General features: G+C 40.6%; 1 protein-coding gene across 1 annotated transcript in view; it reads right to left on the bottom strand.

Moving 5' to 3' along the window:
* The window catches only part of ARHGAP42 (Rho GTPase activating protein 42), a 306,430-nt gene that overhangs the window by 223,920 nt on the left and 62,612 nt on the right, over positions 1-19,898 (bottom strand). The window lies entirely within an intron of this gene.

Here is a 19,898-nt window from a genome sequence, read left to right as displayed (position 1 = left end):
CTTCAGTCTGAACAAGGCCCAGAGTCTGACTAAACCCAGAAAAAGAATTCTTTATTTATGGGCTGAAAAAGAAAAGCCCAGAATAATAAGAAGTAAATACCCGGGAGTCAACAGCCCAGGATGCAACCTAACCGAGTGATTAAGAATGCAGACTCTGGAGCCAGGCTGCCTGGGTGGAAATCCAAGCCCCACCACTTACTTGCTATGTGACCTTGGACAAATTATTTAACTCCTCTGGGCCTTTGTTTCCTCACACAGTCAAGCACCACATAAAAACATACACCACAGTAGTTACATTAGACTATACTGTAGCTGCCCTACACAGGTGCATCTTTTTAAAAATCTTTTATACTGTATTTTTACTGTACCTCTTCTATGTGTGTATATATTTAGATATACATACTTACCACTGTGTTACAACTGCCTACAGTACTCAGTACAGTAACATGCTGTAAAGGTTTGTAGCCTAGGTGGGATAGCCTACTTCACCATACAGACAAGGTGTGTAGTAGGCTATACCATCTAGGCTTGTGTAAGTATACTCTATTATGTTTGTACAATGACAAAACAGCCTAAGGACGTTTTTCTCAAAATGTGTTCTTGTTGTTAAACAATGCATAATTATATATAAAATGGGAAGATGGTATAACCACCTTATAGAATTGTTTTGAGGATTATATGAGTTAATATTTGCAAAGGGTTTAGAACTGTGCCTGGCACTTAATAAACCCTATTTAAGTCTAATAAATAAAAGTAAATCAACTCCACAGTGCAGCATCAGGAAAATTTTAAAGATCCCATCTCTCAGAGCTACTCTGATCATTTATGTCAACCCAGCCACAGATGTCTACATCAATAAGAAAGTAGAATTTTCTGGAATTCACTCTACACTTCATTTAACAGTGTCTCTTGCATGGGTTCAAGTCTAATATCTGAGTCCTTACATTTAATCAAGCAATAGGAACTGATAAATTCTCCCTCCTTGGCCAAATTTTAGTCAGGCTCCTTTAAGCCCTCTTCTTGACTAGGCCTCCACCTTGTGCCTGACCCTTGCTGGGCCTGCAGAGCCTAGTTTTGGCAAGGATTCTACTAAGTCACTCTAGAAAGAATCCCCTACCCTCAATATCTGTTCAAATTCCTCATCCCCCACCTTTCCTCAGCAAGAATCCTACTACCGTCGATGTCTCTTCTTAGTCATTTTCCATCCACCCAATGCCCCACATCCTGCTCCTTGGCAATAAATTCCCACTTGTTCTTGTTGTATTTAGAGTTGAGCCAGATCTCTCTCATCTACTGACATAGTCTTTACACCTGTTGTGATAGTCCTGAATAAAGTCTTCCCTACCTTTTTTACAAATGTCAAAATATTTTTTATTTAACAGAATAATTGTGGTCCTATGCCTAGACATAACGCCAGGACTTACTGTGGCAGCCCCGACATTCATGAAACCCCAAGTCCAAGTACCTATCAACGTGGGCACTCAAGATTGAATAGGTCTCCAAACACGAAGGTCACATTTTGTACCACTGTCAGCCAAGGACCTACCAACACACTCACCAAGGACAATTCTGTAGACCACCGACTTCAAATTTCAGACAGGCTTTTCTTTTTAAACATACATTAGACAGTTTCGTTTTTAATTCTGGGTGCTCTCCCTGAGACTTAGGAAAACCATTCCATTTAACACCCCTTTATTTGTATATGTAGTGTAAAATAAAGGCCTTATGTTCTGCTGGATTTGAAGCCCTAAATGTAATTCCTACAGCAGAGTTGAGACTGGGGATACAAGGGTAGATCAAGATGCTTGGGAACCCTTCAATGGATATCCTTCTTTCTCTCCCCTCCTCGCCACCACCAAGCGTTCTTCTGAACTTCCCTCAAACCTAGATGAGCCTATTTGGAAGCTCTGTCCTAGGGAACTCATGACACAACCTCCCATTTCTTCCCAGACTGTTCTTGACTTCCTATGGCCTCGTACCTTGACTGAAAAAGGTAATCTGTTTTGTCCCTGCACAGAGATCACTGTGAATGCACGACAGTAATCCCCATCCCCAAACAAGAACACAGTGGCCCACTTATAAGCTACTCTATCAAGTTACTGAGTATGAGTGCTGAAGGCAGATTAACTGGGTTAGAATTCTGCTTCTACCAATAATTAAGTGTCATGACTGTGGGTAAGTTTCATAGCCTCTCTGTACCTCAGTATCCCGTCTGTCAAGTGGAATCACTTATCAGGGTTATAGTAAGGAGAAAATGAGTTAATATAGATAAAGAAATTAGAACAGCATCAAACACATAGAAAGCACTCAGAACATGTTGACGATGTCCATGTTCAATATCTAAGAAAGGAAAAAGAAAAATTTCAGTTTCAGTTATGAAGATGGCAACTCTTGGAGCTTACATAACCTTGGAAAGTGCTCAGGACAATCTGTTGATAGCAGTTTCAACTTTTCTTGCTACACTGCAAAGCCATCAAGCCGTGACAGTATTATTGTTCAGTATTTCTGGGTAAGAGATGGGTGTCTATTTCAACTCTTGATGGAATCAAGAATGCATGAATGATCCTTTCACAGTCCTTCTGGAAGCATAATGAGAGACAGGATTATACAAGAAAATACGGCTCTCAACTAGTTCAAATGATAATTCCAAGAATGAAGGGGAAGTCTGAAATATGACACATTTTCAACTTCAAGTGTGTTCGAGTTCTTGATCTTCTTCCTATTTATTCTCATTTTCCTAATGCCGAAGTAATGATGAGGTCAAAAAAACCATCAAGGTAAAGAAGTTATGATATTTTCTGGCAGTAATAATGATCAACCTCTAAAATGAGGAATCCAGCTCATGGTTTTAATCTTGGCTCCATCTCCTGCTGACTGTGCAATTCTGAATTAGAAAGCCCAATATCTTCCATTAATTTAAAATCACATGAAACAATATTTTTCTAATTGTCTAACTAAAGTTTCTAAACCATGACCCAGCACAAAAAACAGAAGAGCTGTTTCTAAAACCTTTTAAATAAAGTTCATCCATATCATAATAGAAAGGCCTTGATTTTAAAACCTAATAAATTTTAAAATTTGTTGTTGAGTGTTAAAATATCACACTAAAGAGTCAACTTTTTCTCTTAAATATAAAATGAAAGATCCCATGCCATCTAAGAATCTAGTTTAGACAGGGGTGTCTCTCCCTATTACTACCCAATATTCACTTATTGGTGAGCAAGTTGTGCAAGGTAAAGATACTTCACATGCCCCCCACACCACACACACACACACACACACCCCCCACATCCTTCCCATTTGCCTAACTTGAAAGTTAAGCATCAAGTGTCTTCACATGCATTCACATCATAACTCAAAAGAAGTTACACTGGGCTTTAATTAGTCAACAGTGTTTTCATATGGAAGAGTTAACCTCCAGCTTCCATGATTAGATGATGCTAATGAAACACTAAAACTTCATTTCATTAGAGGAATACAAAATACCTATAATTAAATAAATATTTAGTTAAAACTTTTCTTGCACATAGACTTAAGAACTGAGGTCTCCCTTTTATTTTGGAAGTGTTAATGGAATTGCTTTTACAATGTTAGTTATGGAAGTGGGCTATATATATTTATGTCAGAACAAGTACAACCAGTCAGTCCATTAGTTTAAGGTAGTTCTTCCTAAAATCCAGCTTCTCTGGGATTGGATCTAAGGAAGACTCACAGGAGCAATCTGTCTCGATATATGTGTTGCAGAATTATCATCTTTTCACAACCATGCAGAAGGCAGACATAATAAAGCAATGAGAATACAAAGGTTAAAATAGAATGTATCCTTCACTCCTGAAGGGCACAGTCCGGTAGGGGTGTGAGGCATGTAATTAATCATAACAGAGGGCAATCGATAAATTCTCTGACGGAGATTAATAACAACAATACCTAGTACCTGATACTTCTGTAAGCATTTAATATAAATTAACCCATTAGTCCTCACAATAGCCGCAAGAACTAGATGCCATCACACCCATTTTACAGATTAAGAAACTGAGGCACAGATAAGTTAAGTGACTTCCCCAAGGTCACACAAGCTAGGAAAAGCAGAATCAAAATTTCAACCCAGGGCGCCAGCTCCAGAATCCCCAGTTCACCACATTGCCACACTGCTTTGCACATAGACCTTAAATAAAGGTGGCAAATAAAAAGGCACATCAGTTTGGATTGAGTGTGTAGGGGTAGAGTTGTTAGAAGACTCCCTAAGAACAAGGACTTGAAAGATGTAACAATGCACCAGGAAGGCTAAAACAGTATGTCTAGAATCTTCCAAAGGGTAGCTTCCACGTACATACTCAACCATATCTATAAAAACTCATACCAAGCTAAGGTACTGGTTATTGTCTGAAACAAGCCTGCTATTCTTTTGTATCTATGTTTTTATTGTTACTCTACCTACTTAGAACATACTTTTCTCTCATTCTCCGTTGCCAAAAAAAAGGCCTTTTTTCAAGATTTCTCTCAAGTCCTCCTCAAGTCCTCATTTTTTCCAAAAAGCTCTTTCTGACCCCTTTCAACATGACACTATCACTGCCTTTAACTGCCCATTATGTTGGGATTCTCTGGTGATGCTTTCACCTTTATCTCACTGATTTGTAAACCTAACCTACCCACTTTATATTAAGTAGTATATTAACGGTAGGAAACTTTACCATCTATGAACACTAACCAAGTATCCAAGACCCTACCTTGTAAACAACAGCTCTTTTGTTGAAACCATCAATTTCTGCAAATTGGGTAAATACTCCAAGCCCCTGGATGTCTTTTACCCTCCCTTCTTTCCTTTCACATTCTTACAAGCCCCTAATGTGGCTTTTACAGTCACTGGTAAAACATAAGTTATTCACTTTCAGAAATAATGATGATGACAACAATGTTTTACTACTTACAAGCAGCTTTAATGTACACTTTCAATAACAACAGCAATAGTCTTGGCAAGATGTCTTACTTTTTCAAAGTTCTTACATACTTAAATCTTACACAAAGCTATGAGGGCCAGTGCTCTGAAAAGTTAAGTAATAACTTGCCTGGAGTCTAAGAGCTGGACTCCAACTGGAATAGGTTTTCTGCTTCCCAAACTGGATGCTCTTTCATGGCATATCATAGTTAATCCCCAAAGAATGATGGGCATTAAAACTGGGAGGGGCTAGGCATATTGGCTCATGCCTGTAATCTCAATGCTTTGGGAGGCTGAGGCAGGAGGATCACTTGGAGCCAGGAGTTGAAATTGAACCTGGGCAACATAGCAAGGCCTTAACTTTACAAAAAATGATTTAAAATCAGCTGGGTGCAGTGGCTTGTGCCAGTGGTCTGAGCTACTCAGGAGGCTAAGGTGGGAAGATCACTGAGCAAAGGAGTTCAAGGTTGCAGTGTGCTGTGATCATACCATTATACTGTAGCCTGGGTAACAGAGTGAGACTTGTCTCAAAAAAAAAAAAAAAAAAAAAAAAAAAAAGAAGAAGAAGAAGAAGAGGAGGAGGAAGAGGAGAAGGAAGAGGAAGAAGAACTGGGAAGGCTATGAGCCTTACAACATTTAACAAATCCTTTACCTGCTATATAAATTTTAAAATAGCAAGACTCCATGTGTTGGACTCTATGAGAGCTAGCTAGCTATGCTGAGCATGGAATAATCTACCAGCAAATGCACATAAAATGGTCATTATAAAACACCATGTTAAAAGACAAAGGAGCCGGGCACGGTGGCTCACGCCTGTAATCCCAGCATTTTGGGAGGCTGAGGCAGGTGGATCACCTGAAATCAGAAGTTCGAGACCAGCCTGGCCAACATGGGGAAACCCCATCTCTACTAAAAATACAAAAATTAGCTGGGCGCAGTAGTGCACGCACCTGTAATCCCAGCTACTTGGGAGGCTGAGGCAGGAGAATTGCTTGAACCCGGGGGGCGGAGGTTGCAGCGAGTCAAGATCATGCCACTGCACTCCAGCCTAGGAGACACAGCAAGACTCTGTCTCAAATAAATAAATTTTAAAAAAGACAAAGGAAATGTATGCTCATTCCTCTACTTTCTAATGCCACACTGAATAACATCTTAGGTTTTAGGCTTCTTGAAGGTAGGTATATATTCATCTGTTTTTGCTCTTAGTGCCTAATAGAAAGCAGATACCTGAAAAAGAGTGAAAGAAAGAAATTTAAACTAACTAGCAAAACATTCTTAACATTAAGAATTCACTATAAACAGATGGGCATAGTGGCTCCCGTCCGTAATCCCAGCACTTTGGGAGGCCGAGGTGGTTGGATCACCTGAGGTCGGAAATTCAAGACCAGCCTGACCAACATGGTGAAACCCCATCTCTACTAAAAATACAAAAAAATTAGCTGGGCGTGGTAGCGCATGCCTGTAATCCCAGATACTCGGGAGGCTGAGGCATGAGAATTGCTTGAACCTGGGAGGCGGAAGTTGTGGTGAGCCGAGATCATGCCATTGCACTCTAGCCTGGGCAACAAGAGCAAAACTCCATCTCAAAAAAAAAAAAAAAAAATCACTATAAACTACTGAAAAGCTCGTGGTACTAAAAATGCACACAAATATCACAGAAAGCCTTAATAAAAAACACATACATTACACAGCAGAGTAATGTACTGAGTAATGTACATAGCAGAATATGTCAAGGAAACATCAACTAAGCCTTGCTTTTTTAATAACTGCGTTACGTTTTTAGTGTGCTTTCAGGGAACTATGAGGGCCAGATTGTTAAATGGAGAAAAGTCAGAAGAGAAGAATACTGGGTGTGGCAAAGTATAAGAAAAACACAATGAAAATCTGCCAGTAAAAAACATTCCTAACATTTACTTGAACAAAGTTTTAAAACACAATCTTTGCTACTTTCTGTTTTATATACATGCCTAGAAAATAGCAGTTATCTGATATTAAAAATCGGTCTTCATTAAGAGGGCCCAGAACAAAGTTTGGTATGTAGTAGTCATTCAATAAACCAGAGTTGAGCTGAAAGTTTGAGTAACTAACAGAAATGGAAATCAAGGAATTCTCTTTCCTTGAAGGCCTTGAGAAACACTGCCATGAAGCAAGGGGCATGTCCACAGGAGACCACTGAAGACAGAATTACCAGAGAACAGTGGAGCCCTGATGTTGTTCTTCATTCCCCTGAAAACGCAAAAAAAAGCACAGGCTACCCTGCGTCACTGCAGTAATGTGCTGTATTCCAAGCTAGAACAACATGGTTGTTTTGGCACTTTAAAGTTGGTAAATCAAGTTAGCCTAGCTTTAGGCAGTCTCATTCATTTTTACAGCAGAAGTATATTCAGAGTCTGCATCCCGCTTTGCAGTGGATACATCCACCCTTCTGGCAGGCATATTAAGTTAAGCATCTGTTTTCGATGTCTTATGTGATGAAGGTGCTCAGATCCGGAAAGAAGTCCTTTGATTAGAAACAATCATTCTTTTATGTCACAGACTACGTCTGCACAAGCGTCAGAGAGACATGGATGCCAATCCAGGGATCACCACTTACTGCCATGTGTTTCAGAGCAAGTACTTAGCCCCTCTGAATCGTAAGCTCCTCATGTGCAAAAGGAAGATATTAATCCTTTGCAAGACTGTCATGAATATTACATAAAACTGGCTTAGCACAGTGTCTGGTATAGAACAGAAACTTGAAGTACTGATTCTCAACAAATGTTAACTATTAAACCATTATTTATTATGATGGCAAATACAGAATATGAAATATTTTCATTGTAAGCATAACATATTTAATCTGGGTATTAAATTACTATCTTCAAGAGAGCTTCAGTGAAAATAAATAGTGGCACTGGCCTCTAATGAAGACCAAACAGTTCGTAATCCCATAAATGATATGTGTCTGGCAAGCAGTTCCAGAAGATTTCAGCCTAAAAATAACAAATAGGAACCAACACTTGGCCAGATTTTATCCGGGTTCTATAAACCTACAAATTCCATAAAAATTAAAAATGAAAAACCACAAAGACTTCACTTTGCTACAACCCAAGTTAAAAACAGAAAGTTCAAAGGATAAAATGAACCACCCATCTTCCTACCCTGGGGAAAAAACTTGAAAAGAGTGGGTAAAGAACAGTGGCACAATGTCGTTCTCTAGAGTCTCTTTCTGCCTCAACAACAATTCCTCTGCCACCTCTCTTGAGATTTCTCTTCCTCAGACTCTTGACTTCAGAGGACTTTCTCTTTAGCCACCATGTTTTACCTCAATACTGTTTCTCTTTGTAAAGTACTGTCTGTGTTATCTCTATGCAAACCACTCCTAAGTGGTCATTTAAGTTTAGATGCTGGCACCCCAAGCAACACTTTCTGAAGTATCTCCTTTACCTTTTTTTTTTCTTTAACTACAAATACTAAGTTACCCAATATAGAGGAGTTTCATTTTCCTAAGCTTCCCACTAACTCAGGGGCGGCCTGGCCTGCTTTGCCTGGGCTTCCTGGTCTGCCTACCCACCCATACCACTGCCCCAGTACAACCACTCACTTCCCACTGTTTGCCAAGCATTTACAACTTACTCTCTTATCAACAGTAAGGGAAAGCCTCAGTATGTTAGCCTCAGTTACAGCCCATTTCTCCTTTTATTACCTAACATATCCATCCACCCAAGATAATGACTTTGGAAGGACATTTGGTGTTATCTTATCTTTCATGTCACATATCATCCTATTGCCAGCTCTTACAACTTCCTTTCTCCATCCTGCCCTTCTTGGTGTCATATACATTTGTGGTTAGATCATTACTAGTTTAATTTCCTTTTTTTTTTCTTTTTGAGACAGAGTCTTGCTCTGTCACCTGGGCTGGGGTGCAGTGGCGCAATCTCGGCTCACTGCAACCTCCGCCTCCTGGGTTCACACGATTCTCTTGCCTCAGTCTCCCAAGTAGCTGGGATTACAGGAGCCTGCCACCACACCCGGCTAATTTTTTTGTATTTTTAGTAGAGATGGGGTTTCACCATGTTGGCTAGGCTAGTCTCAAACTCCTGACCTCAAGTGATCCTCCCACCTTGGCCTCCCAAAGTGCTGGGATTACAAGTGTAAGCCACTGCACCTAGCCTTTAATTTCATTTTAAAGGACATACTAAGCTATTACCTTCTAGGCTAGTGAAAGATGTCATCTTTCCTCTATGTTTTTTGAATCATCCTTTCTCTCAAACGATTCTTTGCACACTCAAAATGCCAGCCAAACAAACCGATCTAAACTTAACTCTCTCAACATCCACAAAGTCATTGTGCATGTCAGAAACAGCCCTTTGTCTCTGCTGTGACCTTCAAACGTCTTCAAATAGAGAGGTATGCACAGCTGCAGGACTGCAAATCTGCATCATACCATCCAGGGGCTACAATAACATTAAGATACCAAGATCTGGTCTGCAAGAGCTTCCTGGCTATACTTAAGGATGGTGCATGTGGTTAATTTCAGTCCTATTAACGTACCTTTAAAACTTGCCACTTTCTAGATTAAGTAATCCTAAAATTACCCTGGGTAATCCAATCAGTGCAATGTATCTGCTGATTTACAGATACCATATGTTGGGTGCCTTACGGTATGCAGTCAGAGGTTCAGAAAGCTATGGACCCTCTTATTGTGTCTTCCTGGGACTACAGCTTTTATTTGAAAATTGGGGAGAAGGAAGCCAAGTAATTTTACACAGTTTTGCATTTTTTAAATGCATATATTGAGGTAAAGCCTATTTCATATGAATTAGCTTGTACCTGATATTTCCTCTGAGGCAGCCAGTTTGGGCTATGTCCCCAGACTACCAAGAGGGGACTTTTCCCCTCCTCTCATATTAGATGTACTTTAGGAGAAATCTTTGAGAAATATTGCATTACTGTACTCTACCTCCTTTTTTGTATGTCTACTGAAATAACCTAGACAATGATCCCTTTTATTATTATACTTCTTTGTGTCTAAATCTTATAACTCTCCCTGAACAGCAAGGTGTGGAGGGCAGAGAACCCCTCCAGCCTTTACTGCACCCAACACAGGACCTTGAAAATAGGAAGCTGTCAATAAACAGAACTGAATGTGGGAATTCAGAGTATTTAGGAGAGGTAAATTAAGGCCTTTTTAAGATTGGCAGAGAGCAATTAGAGATAAGAAGCCAGGTGCCTAGACACAGGCTTGCCCCTAGCTATAAAAGGTGCTATGAGGAAGAGAGGAAAACCAGAGCCCCAGCAAACACACAGACTTAAGATATGGACATCAAATCAAGCCAATGAGATGTGAGGAGCCAGAGAGAATGGCCAGAAGGTTCTTTCATTTAAGATCTGTTAGCAAGCTGCAGGGTGATGGGGGTGAGTGGGGGACACCTGGCTGCTGACAAAAGCAGTCCGGATATTTTTACCTGCTAACCTACAATCTCAACATTGCCTTATAAAACATCCACTATAAAAATGATCCTGGTGGTCTATTCAAGCTTGATGGAGTGAGCATTCAGTTAAAAAACAAACAAACAAACAAAAAAACACTAAAATTTTTCACAAATATAAATCATTAAAGAAAAGGCTGTCATGGGCTTCTATTTCTTTGCATAACCTTCTAACACAAATAGATCTAATTAAAAAAATATTAAGAGTGAGGATATTGGTGTCAGACTCACTACTAGTTAAATTCTGTTTTGCTAGGTGGCCAAGTTAGGTTACTTAAGCTCTGCAAGTTTCAATTTACCTATCTATAAAATGGGAATAATATTAATATACTTATTTCATAAGATCATTGTGCTGAGCAAATGAAATCATGCATGTAGAGTTCATCATAGCACATAGTAAGAGCTTGATAAACTATCATAATTATAATTACTATTAATTTTTAAAGAGGTAAACAATGACTGGAAAGACATGTTACTTATTTGCTCTCAGTTACTAAACCTACATATCAGCCTATTTCTCTGGACCTAAAAAGATAACTCATCATTTTATGATGCAGCCACAGTGCCTGCCAGTCAAGGAAAAAACTACAGTGACAACAAAAATCATTACAGTCAAACTGTCCCTATTCCAAAAGGTAAATTGATCATTTACTTAAGTGCATTTTCATCTCAGCTGTTTAGCATCATGCATCATTAATAACAGTTATGCAATACATACATTGCCTCCAAAGACTAGGTTTATTACTACAACTTCAAAAAAGTATCATCTCAGTAGTTAATAGATATCTGCATTCCAGCACGCCTTAACAAAAACATTCCCGGATCCAATAATAAAATCTGTTTACCCAAGCAAAGAAACAAGTTAACACATTCACACAAACCTCCAAAAATTTTCCCAAGTACAATTTAAATGGAGTGACAAACTTAGAATGTGATTATAGCTTAAGTGGCTATGTTTAAGTTGCTACATTTATTGTTACAGCATATTTGGGTCTTCACTATTATATTTTTATTGATTTTTCTTTGATCAAATGAAAGTGTTTAATATCAGATAATATCATGGCTATACATGAACAGTATGGTTATGTCAAAAAGAATCTTTTCACATAGCAATATGACTAAGGTTCTCTTAAAGATTGGAAATATTTTATAACGGATGGTAACTGAAAGAATACATAAACCACTCTCTTGGATAAGATGTGGATGAATGCTGGCATCATGCCTCATCCTTCCAAAAAGAAACAAAAAAGCACACTGTCAAACAGGGTTGAGCCTGGGCTGCCAGGGAAGTAAAGGCACAAAGATCATTATTCTCCATTTACACAGTGTTGTTTTGTGAGTCAATTTCAAGAAACTCATTATCCTACATGTTTACAGACTTCATTTTTCTGCTATCCTATCCCATTTTGACATACTAAAGCAATTTTTGAAACTATTTTGGAAAAAATGGCATTTTTAAATTGCAGATTTCATTATGTACCCTTAGAGCCACCCCATTTTTAAGGTATCACAATAGAGATGATGATTTTTGGTGAACTATACTATTTTATGAATTTTTCTGTTCTAATTTAACTTCCAAGTGTTCCACTTTTAAGAGATTGACTTACTATAGCCATCTCACCACCTTACATGCACATGATGGGATTTTTCAAATCATATTAATATTTATAGCCCTTATCTCATTGGAACCCTACTGAGGAAATAAGCTGTGTAGGTAATTATCTCCATTTTACAGATGAGGAAACTAAGGCTCAAGGTTAAGTGACTTACCCAAACAACAGAATCAGGACAGGAATCTCAATCTGCCATGTCAAAATCAACCCTCTTTCTATACCACCTTAAGTAACTATGGATGTTCCTTTTAAGCCTATAATTCTACCATACTGGATTTAGCTAAGTAGCAAATACAAATTTCATTTTCACATCATTTATAATTTTCATGTCTTATTTACCATTTTCTCACTTTAAAAAGTCTCATTCTTACTGATCTTCCTATATTCTCACCACGTAACTATTTTAACTGCCAAGGTATTATATATTTACATGGAATGATTATTATAAAAATCTATAAATGTCTTTAAAGAAGATATGCATCTTATGTTTAAAGTATTATTTTTATTATTACGGGGTGATTCATGATACTGATCAGAAGGCATAAAAATAAATCTCAATCTTTTATTCTAAAAACTAAGCACAAAGTAAAACTCATTCACCTAAAATGCTGTGCTGTTTATTTGAGCCATTAACATGTATGCACTTCAATGATATGTACACAGAGAGCAACTGCCTGCTGTGATTCTGAATAGTGAAGATTTTTATTTAGCAACCAGAACTGAGGAATTCCAACTGTGTCAACTTGTGCAACTACGTCTGGCTGTAGAGCTTTCCAAACTTTGGAAGACATGTTATCTCTAATTATCATCTTACTGCAAATAAAAGAGACTTTCATACAAATGATACACATAATTTATGCCAGGTTTTAATCAGCATGTAATCGGCCTATGATTGGGTCACCATTCAATAAAAAACTTAACAAATGTATATGCCGTTTTCAACTCTCTAAGCATTTTTGGCTTACTTCAAAACTTCTTATCATCGGTTCCACAAATACTACAAATTTTAGGTGCTGTCATTTTTATTTACTACAGTTCATATATTCTAAGATGATAAATTGTATTTAAAAATATATATATTTTTTGAGACAGGGTCTTGCTCTGTTGCCCAGGCTAGAGTGCAGTGGCATGATCATTGCTCACTGCAGCTTCAACTGCCTGGGCTCAAGCTATCCCCCTGCCTCAGCCTACAGAGTAGCTAGGACTACAGATATATGACACCATGCCCAGCTAATTTTTTTTTTTTTTTTTTGTAGAGACAAGGTCTCACTGTATTGACCAGGCTAGTCTCGAGCTCCTGGCCTCAAGCCATCCTCCTGTCTTAGCCTCCCAAAGTGCTGAGATTACAGGCATGACCCACCATGCCTGGCCAAAGACAATATATTGTAAGACCTCTATCCAATTTTAGAAATGCTAAAATATTAAAACTGTGAAACTTAGATTCAGTGAGTCATAGTGTACCTTTATATTTTATATTTCCATCAGTCATATTAAATAATGACATTATATAGAGCATGACATTGTCAATTAAGGAAAAGCATTATCCCTAACCTCAAATAGTTAATAACCTAATGAGACAAACAGCATATACTGCACTGCCTCAACTTCCTTTTCCTATCTTTGAGCACCACAAAACCTTAACACCATGAAAAACCTATCTTGTAAATAGATCTCTGTTGTCCCTGTTATGATAGGGGGGAAATAAGAAATAAGTTCTTTCTTAGTTTTTCATTCATGCACATCTAGGGCCTGATACCTTCAACCTGATATCTTCAACCTACTACTATTCCCTTGGGTTTGTTTTTGGCAGAGGGTCTAAGCCTAAAACAAGACAATGAGACTCAAAGAAGACAATGAGCTGACAATGGCTACCAGCAGCTGCTTATTTATATAAGTCATCTGAGAACCCTAGAAATGCTCAAACAGTGGAACCGTGTGCAATATTTTGGCAAGGGCTCTCCAGATAATGAACAAGGTAGTACTAATATCTCTCTGTATTTTCAGGACGAAAACTCATGAGAAGAGATGTACATCTGAGAAATGAAATTGTGTATACTGTTACTGCTTTTTCCATATGCTCATAACTTTTTAAGTATGGAAAAGTATCTATAATCTAAGACTCACATTCACATTCAGATGTTGTGTAGTGCAGGGACCCAGCCCATTGTGATTCAAGGTCAATGACTTTTATGATAAATGAAGTAAAGTTTGGGCACCAGTTGCTACGAGGTCTGTGGTGGGGATGGGGCAGGAGCAAACATTGTCTTCAGCCTCCACATATGTGCATGCATGCGCATGTGTGCACACACACTCTTACACCCTAGCATTTATCACTATTTAACCCGTAGCATATTTTACTCACTAATCTGCCACGCACACCCCCTGCCATTAGAATCTAAATTCTATGAAAGCATAAATGTCAGCCTATTTTGTTCACTGTTCAACAAACAGATTTGGGCCTAGTATTTAAAGGCACTTAGCTAGCTTTCCATAAACAGATGAATGAGACCAAAAGCATCCAGAGTAAAGTCCTCCAATAGTGGTCTTCTTAAGATATGTATATCCTATAGTGGAATAAAGCTGGATAAGCACAGCACTTTTTTATGATTACTTTCATGTGAAAACAAATACAAATAAATTACAGAATAAAGTAAAAAATATACCTTAATGAAATTTTGGCTCGTCATTAACAGAATAAAGCTAAGTAGTGATTACTCTTATTGGGCAAGAGGGGTAGGAGTTTAGAATGGGGTATGGGTTGCCTCTGTTCTCCCTTGAGGAGTGATTTTAAAGGAATGTGTAGAAAGCATTATACTGGAACTAAAGCATCACAAACAAAAACAGCATTCTTTTTAAAAATACATCTATAAAGAAATTAATGTTTTCTACTTATACATTTCAATATTAAACAATGTTCCTTAAAGCCAACCTGAATCATGTAATCAAAGACTAAAATTAAGTTTTCCCAGAAGTTTACTTTCTACAAGTGTGGAATAGAACTCAGCAAGGAGAAAGAAGATAATTAGGAGTGGCCTGAACGCAAGGTTCCTTAAAGTACCAGTTGGTTTCTGAGAATCATAAAGTAAGCACCTGACATAAAAGATCTTCATTTCCCTACTAAATATTTCAAGCATGTCTGATTTCTAGGTCACTGCTCAGGGCCTTAATTCCAAATTGAGAAAGATTTCTTTAATGTTCCTCCACAATCTAGTAGTGTTCATGTTTACAATGAATGGTAAAAACTGTATTCATACATACAGATAAAACCACTATAGTTAAGGGGAATCTTACCAATTTGGTGAGAAAGATTTTTTTTAACATCTCCCATATTAACCAGTCTAAATTTAATTTAAACCCATTTTATCATGTAGTTATAAGTAGCACTAATGGGAATTAAAGTTAAAGATTTACAATTTAAATAATCATCTGGGGCCATGTGGCCAAAATAGCAGATTAGAGGCAGCCTCTGCCACTTGGAAAGACAAAATATTGAGTTGAAATTCACACTGTTCACTTTTTTCCAAGGAGCAATGCAGGAACTTAACAGGAAAATGGGAAGAAACCAAAGACTCTTTGAAAGAAGCTGCAGGCTGCAGCCTACACTGAGAGCCAGGCGGAAAAACTGTAAGTCTCCAGAGTGTGAGAGAGGAAGAGACTGCCTCCAGGATACACATTCCCACTGGGAAAGCTGGCAATCCAGCCTACAGAGGGAGGCCTTAATCCTATCCAGTGTGGGAACTGATATAGCAAGCGGTGGGGCATGTAAAAGTAGGAACAGCAGCAAGAAGAGCCTTGCACGCACTTCCAGTCTCCAGCACAGACGGAGGGAAACCATTCCTGATTCTAACTGACAGGGGACCTCACAGAAATCTGCCAACTAACTCAGGCAGTGGCAGCAGGTTGAAAGAAGCTCTCAAATGAAATTCATAATATAATCTCAAGTGGGGACAAACTCCCTTGGCCAGAACCAGGGGGTGAGTGGGAAGCACTTTCCTTGAAATTGCTCCAGCCACAGGCACAGGAGATGGGCACCCCAGCTTTGTGGGCAGATGAGGAGTGGCATTGCCTGAAAGCCAGTTCCTGTCTCCAAGGAAAAGAATGATGGCCTGGGGCAGTATTGAGCAAAGACGGCCTGGAATTCAGCTAGCTGCTGCTAGTGAACACTGCAGGTGAGAGACCTGCCTTATCAAGTGCATGGGAGCTGGGTGAGGCTTCCTGCTGCCTGTTACTCCCCACTCCCTGAGCGAACTCTTCTGTGCAGCAGAAGCTACACTCCTTCCTGGAACATCACCCCAGCGGCCAGAGAACCAGTCCACTCACCCCCACAGGGGACTCTGCTTGCCCTGTACACAGAGAACCAGAGCAAGGGCCTGCCTGACCCAGCCCCCACCTGGCTTTGCCCCTCAACCTGCCCTGGTAACTTAACACAAGGGACAGAACTTCTGGGAGCCCTACGTCCCCAATCATCATCTGGAAACCAGAGTACATCCCCTGGGTAACATACAGCAAGCACAAATCCCATCACTACTGTGGCAGCTGGCACTCTCTTGCGAGCATCACCTTCTGGCTGGAAGCCAACCAACACAGACCATTACAGCATCCATAGGTACAATAACACTGCACCCAGGAAGGAGAAAACTTGTGCATGAGCTATCACTATAGCCTGCACCACCCTGGCTAACCAGAAGGTCCTAAGTCTGCCCACAGGACAAGTTCATTACTATTACAACCAGAATTTGAGAAAGCCAACAAACTAAGACTATTTATAACCAAGAAATCTCAGAGTGTACGTCACGCCCCCATCAGAATGGGTGCTGGCTGGTACCCACTGCTGAGAGGGTTGAGGACAGGTTACATCACTGGATTCCTTGCAGACATTACCCAGCACCAGCCTGAATTACGGCAGACTCACTGGGTGGCTAGACCAAGAGGAACAACAGTAGTCACAGTAGTCTGGCTCTCAGGGACTCCTACCCCTAGGGAAGAGGGAGTGCCCCACATTAAGGGAACACCCAGTAGTACAAAAGAATCCAGATGGCAAGCCTTGAGTCCCAGATCTTACCACTGGTGAGAAGTTTCAGCAGTGGCACAGTTGCAGTGCTGGGCTCAGCTAGGATAGTCTGCAACAATACCCCCAACAGGCAGGCAGCCCTGGTGCTCGTGAAGTGCCTTGGAAAAGGGAACTTCTTTTACCCCTCATCCATGACTGTGAAATAACTGGGGCTTCTCTCACTGGAGTTTGGTGTGGGTGCACCTATAGATAACCTTTCTGGATCACTGCAGGTTGACTACATCCCCAGAGGTGGAGCACCCTCCAGGTTCAGGCTTGCATGAGAGGCACAGTCACAATTCCTCTCTGCTTGGAACATCAACATTTCTGCAGATGAAAAAAAGGTACCTGTTGGGCTGGGTGCAGTGGCTCATGCCTGTAATCCCAGCACTTTGGGAGGCCAAGGCGGTTGGATCACCTGAGGCCAGGAGTTCAAGACCAGCCTGGCCAACATGGTGAAACCCCATCTCTATTAAAAATACCAAAATTAGCTGGGCATGGTGGCAGACACCTGTAATCCCAGCTACTCGGGAGGCTGAGGCAGGAGAATTGCTTGAACCTGGGAGGCAGAGGTTGCAGTGAGCCAAGATCGCACCACTGCACTCCAGCCTGGGCAACAAAGGGAGATTCCGTCAAAAAAAAAAAAAAAAAAAAAAAAGGTGCCTGTCTGATCTGAATAACCAGAACACTGGGATAGGAGTGTGTCTGTGAGGTGGGTCACTTCCCTGCTGGCCTGGTAGGAGAGCTGAGGTGGCTCCCCCTTGCCTGTGTTAAGACCTCAGTGTGTTTCAGTGAGGGCTTTACCAGCTGCTACCTCTGTCAAGGCTGAGACCTCCATCCACCACTGGGTATTGCATTTACCCATGTACTTTAGCTACAACAGGTTTCTACCCAGGAACACCTCTCCTGCTGGCCTGAAGACTGAACTAATCAACCCAGCAAATAAAATACTGCAGAAAAAAAAATAAATAAAAAGGTATAAATTAGCTGGGTATGGTGGCGCATGCCTGTAGTCTCAGCTACTCAGAAGGCTGGGGCAGGAGAATCGCTTGAACCCAGGAGGTGGAGGCTGCAGTGAGCTGAGATTGTGCCACTGCATTCCAGCAGCCTGGAAACAGAGCAAGGCTCCGTTTCAAAAAAAAAAAAAAAAAAACACACACACACACACTATATATATACACACACATACACACACATCAGCCAGGCACATGGCTAACACCTATAATCCCAGCTCTTTGGGAGGCCAAGGCAGGAGAATCACCTGAGGTCAGGAGTTCAAGACTAGCCTGGCCAACATGGTAAAACCCCATCTCTACTAAAAATACAAAAATTAGCCAGGCATGGGGGCAGGCACCTGTAATCCCAGCTACTTAGGAGGCTGAGGCAGGAGAATCACTTGAAACTGGGAGGCAGAGGTTGCAGTGAGCCAAGATCGCACCATTGCACTCCAGCCTGGGCAACAAAGGGAGATTCCGTCAAAAAAAAAAAAAAAAAAAGTATATATCAAGGAAGAATGAAGAAAGCTTCAAGAGACCTCTGCAGTTCAAGACCTATAGGAGATGGTTGTTAGATATGAGTTCTAAATTTCTCTTCAAAGAATCAATATGTCAGTATGTTCAGTACTTTGCCTTCTACTTTTAAACTTAACTTCCTTATAAAGCAACCATATTCGATTACCTGCTCCACCCTGACTCATTCAGACTACCTGCTCTGCCCTGACTCATTCTCCACCCTGACTCATTCCGATTTCCTGCTCTGCCATAACCATTTTTCCCGCCAAACCACTCACCCCATCACTCTCTTTAAATTAGCCAATTGTAATTAGTTTAGCCTGTGCGGTCTAACCCTAGCCAATAGGGGAAGGACACAGCAGCAGGGGCCACGTGCATCAGGAATAAGAACCCCTTCCCCTCCCTTGTCCAGGTGCTCCACCCTGACTCATTCCGACTATCTGCTCTGCCCTGACTCATTCTCCACCTGACTCATTCCGATTTCCTGCTCTGCCATAACCATTTTTACCGCCAAACCACTCACCCCGTCACTCTCTTTAAATTAGCCAATCGTAATTAGTTTAGCCTGTGCAGTCTATCCCTAGCCAATAGGGGAAAGACACAGCAGCAGGGGCCACGTGCATCAGGAATAAGAACCCCTTCCCCTCCCTTGTCCAGGTGTGCACTCACCATTGCTCCATCTGTAAGGGCACACCCTTCTATAGAAGTACGTTGCCTTGCAGAGAATTAAAAATAAAATTTTATATTCCAGTGCTATTTCTGTTGCAGCACCAAAACTTTATTTATAACAATTTGGGGGCTCATCCAGGATTACATTCCCCTCTGGGGGGCAGTCTCTGGTTTTCTCTCATGAGAAGGGGCATCCCACCCACTTGTGGCAGCCTCAGGGGTGAGAAATCAGGAGAAATAAGGAGAAATCAGGACCCAGTGTGAGGAATAACCTGAGCTCTCAGCAACGCGGAAAGAAACTGGCCAGCAACCTAGCTTAAAGGATCCTCACATACTATGGCGACAACTCTGTGCACAGACCAAAGAAGGAGAAGCTGCGGGAGCCGGTAAAGTACCTCCTTGGTGGTCAAATTCTAGAGGGCTAAATGTGTGTGGGGGTGAATGATCACAAACGACCCTACTTGCAGTGTTGTTCCAGTGGATGGTGATAAGTCCTACTGCTGGACGGAGCGAGTGGGTCCTCTCCGTGGTTCTGTAGCTACCTCATATGGCTTAAGGCAGATCCTGCGGTGGAAGTTATATCGCCACGCCTATCGGCAACACTAAAAGGGGCCTAATTCTCCCTTGGGGGAGCAGCCAGAGAGGACA

The sequence above is a fragment of the Pan paniscus genome, chromosome 9, assembly GCF_029289425.2.
Source record: "Pan paniscus chromosome 9, NHGRI_mPanPan1-v2.0_pri, whole genome shotgun sequence".
NCBI lineage: Eukaryota > Metazoa > Chordata > Mammalia > Primates > Hominidae > Pan > Pan paniscus.
The sequence above is the reverse complement of the archived record's forward strand: the minus strand, read 5'-3'. Positions and strand labels throughout refer to the sequence as shown.